At 37.7% G+C, this 9587-nt stretch overlaps 1 non-coding gene across 1 annotated transcript; it reads right to left on the bottom strand.

Moving 5' to 3' along the window:
• Positions 1–5772: 5772 nt before the first annotated feature.
• LOC141620783 (small nucleolar RNA R71) lies at positions 5773–5881 on the bottom strand. The gene has a single exon (XR_012532038.1). It is a non-coding gene; the product is annotated as a small nucleolar RNA R71 (small nucleolar RNA).
• Positions 5882–9587: the final 3706 nt, after the last annotated feature.

The raw sequence follows: 9587 nt of genomic DNA, 5'->3' as shown, positions 1-9587 counted from the left end.
GTACATAGGACAGGGAATCAGGACACAAATTACGAGCAAAGACATGCAAAACCGTCTAAAAAAGGAGTAAAAATGCACAAAAATGAAGAGGGGAAATGGCCAAATAAATGCGTATCAGTGATATTTCTTGTTGCCTTGTTGCGATACTATTGGAGAATGAGACAAACTTCAGGGACGAAGTTTCTTTTAAGGAGGAAGGCTGTAATACCCACCCAGTTTAGGGATCCGTTTACTGACACGGTGACTTTGGGAGGCACACCGTAAGGAAGACTATGTAGTCATCTGATGTGACCATTATTTGAGCACATTTAGTTCCCGAATTAGCCTCGTTCCTATGCTTTTTAGTGCATATTTGAGTCATTTACTATCTTTAGTCCTTTGTTTTGCATATTCTTTGAGGTTTTGTTCCTTTGGTAGGGGAGGAGAGCAAACCTAGCATTTTCATGGCAAAATGGAGCTAAATTGATCGAATCTAATGACCAAGCATCAAAGAAAAGACAAGACTAGAAGGCCTTTGTACATATTAGAGTAGATGGGCAATGATGAAGAAATACTTGCATCCCCGACTAAATCCCGGAGGAATATTGGAAGAAGAAATGAAGAAAAGGAAGTTGTGACACAATCCGCCCGTCCAACAAAGAAGACGCCCGTCCAATAAGTGAGGAATCCGAGCGTCTTTGCAGAAGGGACGCCCGTCCAGCCACCCACAATCCGCTCGTCCATCCATCAAGACGCCCGTCCATCCACCAGGAAATCCGCTCATCCCGACACCATGGACGCTCAGATTCCCTTACAGTCCCATACGTCCTTTCCTCCCTCCATGAAAGATGCGCATATTTATGAAAGACTGGCAAAAAGGAGAATCGCATCTTTTCTGAGAAGAGCGATTACTCAAGGACTTAATCGTCATTTAAGCCCTTAGTAAACCCTAATTTGTGTACTTAATCCCCACTATAAATACCCCATTAGTCTAACTAGATGAATCATGTTCTTCTTATCAATCCATAGTATAGTTTATATCATTCTAATCTCTTCTTAATCTTGTAATAAACTTCTAATCAAATCTTAATACAAATCTCATTTCCTTAATTTCTCTTTTGTTCATCATTTATTTTGGGTAATTGAAGATTATTTGGGTTATTATTGGGAGATTGACAACCTTCCAATCAATCATCAAGTACTTCTATTATTCTTTGCTTTATTTTGGAATCATTAGTAGGTATAATCCTCTTAATCCCTTTTTAATTATTGTTAATCATCTTCATTTATTCATCATGTTTTGCTTTGTTAATGTGATTAACAACCTTGTTAACATGTCAAACTTGATAATGAGTGAGTAGTTTCCTTAACTAGGGTTAATGGGTAATTAGGGGAAACCAACATGGGGAATGATTCATGCTTAATTTAATATGTTTTCATAGTTTATTTGCTTGCTTGTTGTAATCTCAACTTATGCACATGTTATGTTTGATGAAATGAAAGCCTATGAATCCTTGCATTTTTTACCCATCACCTACCTTTTCAATGAGACTTGTAAGACATAAACCAACTCGAGTCTCATTAGACCATGCATATAGTTGAGTAGGGAGGATTAAGTCGACTTATAGGTGTTTTACAATATAATCGATTTGGCTCCGGGACCCAAACCTTCCTAGGATTGTAAGATATAAACCAACTCAATCCATCACAACAATAATTGCTTGCTTATAATTTGAGAATATGTTTGTATGATCAATTCCCATGAATCCCCTATGACCCCATGACACCCTAGTGCTTTCAATTAATTGTTTACATCCCTTTTTAATCATCTTGCTTGTTTACTTTTATTGCTATTTAGTTTAGTGATCTTCTCATCTCAACCCCAAATCGTGATACCCCTAGACACCGCTACTTGCAATCTAAAATCCTACATCAATACCCGTCCCTTGGGATCCAACCTTTACTTGCCTCTTTACTAATAGTAGAGTTGTTTGTGAAGTTATAAATATTTTTTTGGTCTAGGTACACTCCTAACGACAAGTAACCGAAAAGTAAAGCTCCGAGTGATTTAAAACCCGACCAAAAATGGTGCCGTTGCCGGGGACGGTGTTAACTTGATTTGATTTTCTTAGATTGTTATTAATTGTGTCTTTCGTTGCCTTGGGGAAGTAAAACTCCTCAAGGTTTGTTCTAATTATTTTCAAGTTGTTCGATATTTTGCAAGATGGATTTTATAAATTGTTTTGTTGAGGACCACTTAAGTATACCTTTCTTCAAAGACCCCATGCAAGCATTGGAAGCCTTGGAAGCAAGTAAGGCCAAAAATATGCATTGGGAATTAGAAGTAGATCTTTTTTAGGCCGCTCTAGCTAACAAAGAACTTACTCATGAGCAATCCGAATTAGTACATAACATCCTTATGGAGGCATATCAACCTATAGAACATGAGCAATCAATCCTAGAAGACATCTTACAAGTCGAAGAGCAAGAAGAATTTGTCATGGAATTTGAGTATGACGAAATTGATGAGCATGAAGAACAAGTTGAACATGCTATGAGAATGGAGTGTCTAATGGAAATGGAGCAAGTTCTCAATGAACCTTCAAAGGAGGAAAGTGAGGTACAAATTCCAACTTTAAAACCCCTTCCCCCAAATTTGAAATATGCTTTCCTTGATGAATCTAAGACCAAACCCGTAATTGTTAATGAAAAACTTGATAAAAACCAATTGGGAAAATTGCTTGATGTGTTGAAGCAACATGAAAAGGCTATAGGTTATAGTCTAGATGACCTTAAGGGGATAAGTCCCAACTTTTGTATGCATAGAATTCATCTAGAGGAGGACCATCGACCTACCATTCAATCTCAAAGGAGATTAAACCCCCACATGTAAGAAGTTGTCAAAGGAGAGGTTATGAAATTACTTGATGCGAGAATCATATATCCCATATCGGACTCTTTGTGGGTTAGCCCCGTTCAAGTGGTGCCTAAGAAAGGAGATACCACGGTAGTGACAAAAGAAAAGAATGAGCTAATACCCACAAGGAAGATCACCGGTTGGCGTATGTGCATTGACTATCGAAAATTGAATTCCACAACAAGAATGGCTCATTTCCCCTACCATTCATTGAACAAATGCTTGAGAGGTTAGCCTCCAACAAGTTCTTTTGCTACCTTGACGGGTATTCGGGATTCTTTCAAATCCCTATACACCCGGATGACCAACACAAGACCACCTTCACATGCCCTTATGGTACTTTTGCATATAGGAGGATGCCTTTTGGCTTGTGTAATGCCCCCGCCACTTTCCAAAGATGCATGATGAGTGTCTTCTCCGATTACCTAGAGACCATAATGGAAGTTTTTACGAATGATTTTAGCGTTTATGGAAAAGACATTGACTCATGTTTGCATAATCTCTCTCTTGTATTACAAAAGTGTGAAGATGTTAGTCTTGTTTTAAATTGGGAAAAGTGTCACTTCATGGTCAATGAAGGAATTGTTTTGGGTTATTTAATCTCGTAAAAGGGCATCGAAGTCGATAAAGCTAAGGTTGAGGTGATAGAGAAACTCCCACCTCCCGTAAATTTTAGAGGGGTGAGAAGTTTTCTCGGTCACGCGGGTTTCTATCGCCGTTTCATAAAAGACTTCTCAAAAATAGCGAAACCCCTCACTCAACTCTTACTTAAAGATGCCCAATTCCATTTCACTGATGAGTGTGTTGAAGCCTTTAATAGAATCAAGGAAGGACTAATCTCGGCACCGATCATTCAACCTCCAAATTGGGAATTACCATTCGAGATTATGTGTGATGCTAGTAACTACGCCGTTGAAGCGGTTCTTGGCCAACGGGCAGGGAGAGATCTACATGCCATCTACTATATAAGCAAGACTCTTGATCCCTCCCAAGTGAACTATGATACCACCGAGAAAGAGCTCCTTGCCATTGTGATACGTGCATATTCAATACACTTTATTTGCAGTTTTGGCACGTATTTCCATGCATATTCGTTAGCTTAAAACTACTATTTCTCCCGAAACGGTTTACTTTGCATTTTCTATGATTTATTGTAGGAATGAGTGGAAGTGAGCTAAATCAAGCCTAAATCGTCCTCCGGAGGCAACTTCAGGGAAGCTTAGAAGAAGGGAGTTCGGACTCACTCACCTCGGGATGCGTACATTGAAGTGAAGTGGCTGATTTGAAGAAAGAAGGAGTTGCTGCATAGCTAAGTTGGTCGATCGACCAACCTGCTCAGTCGATCGACCGTGGGATTTCAGCAGAGGCTACTGCACTGCATTGACCAGTCGATCGACCATGCCCCTTAGTCGATCGCCGCGCAGCTGAGATTGATTTTTCGTGTTAGACTTTTTAAAGGCCCAATTGTAATTAACTTTTGGCATCGTTTATCAGTAGAACGCAGAATAATTTAGGTTATGCTTTTTTATTATTGAAGAACTCAGTTTTAGATCTAGTTTGGAGACAAGAAAGAGGGACGACGAATCCCGAATTCAATTGCTTTATTCATCATTTAATTAGTAAGCTTTTATGAAAATTCCTTCTTCTTTAATTTCTTGTTAATTCAATTCTTGCTGTTACCAATTTAATTTCAGCAATTCAGTTCTTGTCTTTTGTCTTTAATTCAATTCAATCATGTCAAACGTATTCTTTGTTGTCAATTTTGCAATTGTTATAGTTTTAATTATGCATAGCTAATTTTATTGATTGGGAACGAGGTGAACCATGTCATAAATTAGGGTTGTTTTGTTAGTATGAATTCTTTCGTATCGATCTTATTATCTTTTGATAAACCCGTCTTGCTAGATTGAAAGATTAGTAGGTTAGGTTTTCATTGGGTTTGGAATTTCCTTTGAGTGAAGGCTTTGAGAAATTCTTGGGAATTAGAAGACCGTAAGGTTATTGAGCATTGATCGAAGGACTTGCTCATGTTCCCTGAGACCGTTTTACAAGACCTCTATTACCTTTTTGACCCGACCTTAGCCATGGTGAACCGAAGTTCCTAATCTCTCTTTTATCTTATTTGCGAGTTCTCTTATTTTGTCAATTAGTTTGTAGAATCAAACAATTTCAAACACCCCACTTAATTGTTACTTTTTATAGACTGGAAATAGCAAATATAATTGACCTTGTCTCTCTGTGGTTCGACCCTTACTATCACTAGCTATAGTTTTAGTTTGGAATTATAAATTAAATTTTGATACAAAACGACGCTATCAAATTTTGGCGTCATTGCCGGGGAGACGGTGTAATTCTGTTTGCTTTATTTTTAGTTTATTTCTTTTGTCTCAAGGAACTTTGGTTCCTTGAGGCCGTTGCTTACCCTTGCTTCTAGTTTTGCTTTTGCACAGTTAGAAGACAGGTTTTTGAGAGAAAGGCTTGAGTACTCTCAGTTTTGCGAATATGGCTACGATATATGACAATCTTCAGCCAAAAGAGCAGCACCTTCCAAAGGGGCACGTATTACCTACCCCTACTACCGGTCACTTCGAATTTCGTTCCTCCTATATCGATTTAGTGGAGCGAAATCAGTTTGCTGGTCTACCGGACGAGGATCCTTTGAAGCATATGGAAATTTTCACGGACTCTCATTGTTCCATACCTGTGCATTACTGGGGTGACTCAGGATGAAGTAAAGGGGGTGATGTTCATGTACTCCTTGAAGGATTCTGTGTGAGATTGGTACCACTACCTTGATAGGGCAGCAGCTGGAGTCACAGATTGGACATCTCTAGCATTAGCCTTCTACAAAAAATATTTCCCACTTGCAAAGACTGATGCTTTGAGAAGTAAAATCATAAATTTCCAACAAGGAAATGATGAGGAATTTTGTGAAGCATGGGGACGTTTCAAGAATTTGGTTCGGTCTGTCCCTCACCATGGTTTCCAGCAGTGGTACCTTTGCAATTTATTCTATAATGCTTTATATGATGATTACAAGGTCATCCTGGACGCAGCTGCGAATGGTAGATTCCAAAACAATACCGGTCAGAATAAAGGTTGGAATACTATTGAGGAAATGGCAGTCCATAGAGCTGAGTTTGGGAGTTCACGTGGAAAATCACGAAAGCAAAGTGATGAAATGAGTGCCGTTGTGACACTCATGTGGGAAATAATCTGTATACTTCCCTTTAACATGAAGGATTATAACGATTTAACAAAGATGATCTAAGGTCATAAAATAAAATACATAAACAAAAGTAAAAGGATTTAGAATTAACCTCAGGTCCTAGCAAAATTGGCCTAAGAACAATATCAAAATTTATATTCGCCTATTAGTTGCACCCAAGACGATCTGAGATATACCCTTTGATTATGCTAGAAATCAATCTAAAATTTTCTGTAAAATTTAATTGTCTTTTTGTGTTCTTGTGATGAGAAAGAGGAGGCAAGGTCAAGAAAAAGCATTAGGGTAGAAATAATTCTCTCCCTTTCTTTTATATAGACCGAATTACCAAATTAATTAGGAAAGATATTACTCTCCTAATTTTCGGCCAATGTTGACCGAAATAAGGAATAAAATTTCCTTATTTTTGGTCTTTCCAAAAATATATAATATGTGTTGAATTGTCATCTAGTGAGGATCGAACCCATGACCTCTTGGCTTGTGTACCCTCACTATTAACACTATGACACATTCAACTTGTTGATATTAAATACAACTGATTATATTTAATTACGAATTAACAGATTAATTCGTCCAAACTAACCTTATATATATATATATTTAATTAAATATAACTTATTATATTTAATTTACGAATTGACAGTTAATTCGTCTCAACTTAATATTATTTAATTTTCATTAAATAATTATCTCATCAACACATTGACTAACTTTTTAGTCATTTTGGGCATCAATGTAATTATATTTCTATAACCACATTACTCAAATACGTCCTATAGGTGTGACCTTTAGGGACCAGTTGATCACCGCCATCTGTATGATAATAACGTCAAACTTTCTAGCAAGCCAACCGTTATTAGGTAAACGTTAATCAACTGATTAAATATACGAAGTATACCCTTGTGAACCTGTAAGAGATTTACAAATGTTATCACACTAATTTGTGGAGGACACCAGCTCCAACAAATTGTGGAAATAATCTTTATACTTCCCTTTAACATGAAGGATTATAACGATATAATAAAGATGATCTATGGTCATAAAATAAAATACATAAGCATAAGTAAAAAGATTTAGAATTAACCTCGGGTCCTTGCAAAATTGGCCTAAGAACAATATCAAAATTGATATTCGCCTATTAGTTGCACCCAAGACGATCTAAGATATACCCTTTGATTATGCTAGAAATCAATCTAAAATTTTCTGTAAACTTTTATTGTCTTTGTGCTTTTTTTGTGATGAGAAAGAGGAGGCAGGTCAGAAAAAAATTAGGTTAGAAATAATTCTCCACCTTTCTTTTTATATAGACCGAAATCCGAAATCAATTAGGAAAGATTTACATCTCCTAATTTCGGCCAATGTGATCCGAAAATAAGGAATTAAATTTCCTTATTTTTGGTCTTTCCAAAAATATATAAAGTGTGTTAAATTGTCATCTAGTGAGGATCGAACCCATGACCTCTTGGCTTGTGTACCCTCACTATTACCACTATGACACATTCAACTTGTTGATATTTAATACAACTGATTATATTTAATTACGAATTAACAGATTAATTCTTTCAAACTAACCTTATATATATTTAATTAAATATAACTTATTATATTTAATTTACGAATTGACAGTTAATTCATCTCAACTTAATATTATTTAATTTTCATTAAATAATTATCTCATCAACACATTGACTAACTTTTTAGTCATTTTGGGCATCAATGTAATTATATTTCTATAACCACATTTCTCAAATACGTCCTATAAGCGTGACCTTTAGGGACCAGTTGATCACCGCCATCTGTATGATAATAACGTCAAACTTTCTAGCAAGCCAACCGTTATTAGGTAAACGTTAATCAACTGATTAAATATATGAAGTATACCCTTGTGAACCTGTAAGAGATTTACAAATGTTATCACACGAATTTGTGGAGGACACAAGCTCCAACAACTCATTACTTCTATTAATGCCCGTCTCGAGAAGCTCGAGGCCTCTGAAGCTTCCAAGGAAAGAGTTGAAATTCCTGTCCATAATTCAGATGAGACCGCGGAATTGAGAGAAATGGTCCGAACTCTTTTGGTTCAAGTGGCGAAAATAGAAGCAGCCGGGATTGAGTCCACAAAGAATTTTGTGAAGCAGTTGGAGAATATAGAGGCTAAGCAAGTCGCCAATTCTTCAAGCAAATGTGAGGGGCCAATTGAAAAGATTAATGCCATTAATCTCATAAGTGGCCTCTCTTATGAAGGTCCCGATAAGCCAAGAGGAGACTCGGGAAATGATGAAGAGGCTAGTTTAAATTCTGGTGCGAAAACGAACTATATTGCGATCAAGCGGATCGATCGACCAACAACAGCAGTCGATCGACCGGAATTCCTGAGGAAAAAGTTTCTGATCAGAAACTATTCAGGCCCAGCACAGGTGGTCGATCGACCACCAACAGCAGTCGATCGACTGAGGTTCCTGAAGAAACAGTTTCTGACAAGAAACTGTTCACGTCCAACATGATTGGTCGATCGACCGAGTCCAATGGTCGATCGACCGGGTCTTCAGTGCAGGACGCAAATCCGTCAACTAGTTTGCATGATTCTACACTTATTGATGATTTGACGAAGGTTTTAAACTTACGGAAGCCGAAGGTCACTGATCCTACGACCAGTGTTGCAGTCCCGTATCCGGAGCGTTTAAAGAATACTAAGCTGGAGCGCAAGTTTGGTAAGTTTTTGGAGATGGTCAAGAATCTCGAGGTAACCATTCCTTTCACTGACCTAATTACCCAGGTACCCTCTTACGCTAAATTTATGAAAGACATTTTGAATCGTAAGAGAAATTTTCATGATGATGGTAATGTTGCTTTCGTGGAGGAATGCAATGCTCTTTCGCAAATTAATATACCACATAAATTAAAGGACCCAGGTAGTTTTTCAATTTCCTGCATGATAGGTAACCATGAAATTAGAAAGGCCCTTTGCAATTTAGGGGCCAGTGTCAGTGTCATACCATACTCTGTTTGCGAAAGGCTAAATATTGGTAAACTTAAGGTGACCGATATTACACTTCAGATGACAAATAGATCGACTCAGAGACCTTTAGGAGTCTTAGAGGATGTACCCGTTCAATTGGGTAAGTTTTTTATTCCTGTCGATTTCGTTGTTTTGGACATTGCAGAGGACAGTCAGATACCTATTATTTTAGGTAGACCATTTTTACATACAGCTAGAGCTGTAATAGATGTCAAACGCGGAATCATTACTTTAGAGGTAGGGGATGACACCATTGACTTTAGTCTTGCTCGTAAGGCTACTGAACCTGCTGATGATGACACGTGTTATTCCATTGATATTGTTGACAGGGCTGTTAATTATAATTGGAGGGAATCCTTAGCCAAGGACCCCTTAGCTGATCTAACTCGTTTAGATGAGTGTGCAGGTAGTACAGCGGAGAATGCTGAGGAGCCAGATGCTTTGGT

Source organism: Silene latifolia, chromosome 1 (assembly GCF_048544455.1).
Source record: "Silene latifolia isolate original U9 population chromosome 1, ASM4854445v1, whole genome shotgun sequence".
Classification (NCBI taxonomy): domain Eukaryota; kingdom Viridiplantae; phylum Streptophyta; class Magnoliopsida; order Caryophyllales; family Caryophyllaceae; genus Silene; species Silene latifolia.
The sequence above is the reverse complement of the archived record's forward strand: the minus strand, read 5'-3'. Positions and strand labels throughout refer to the sequence as shown.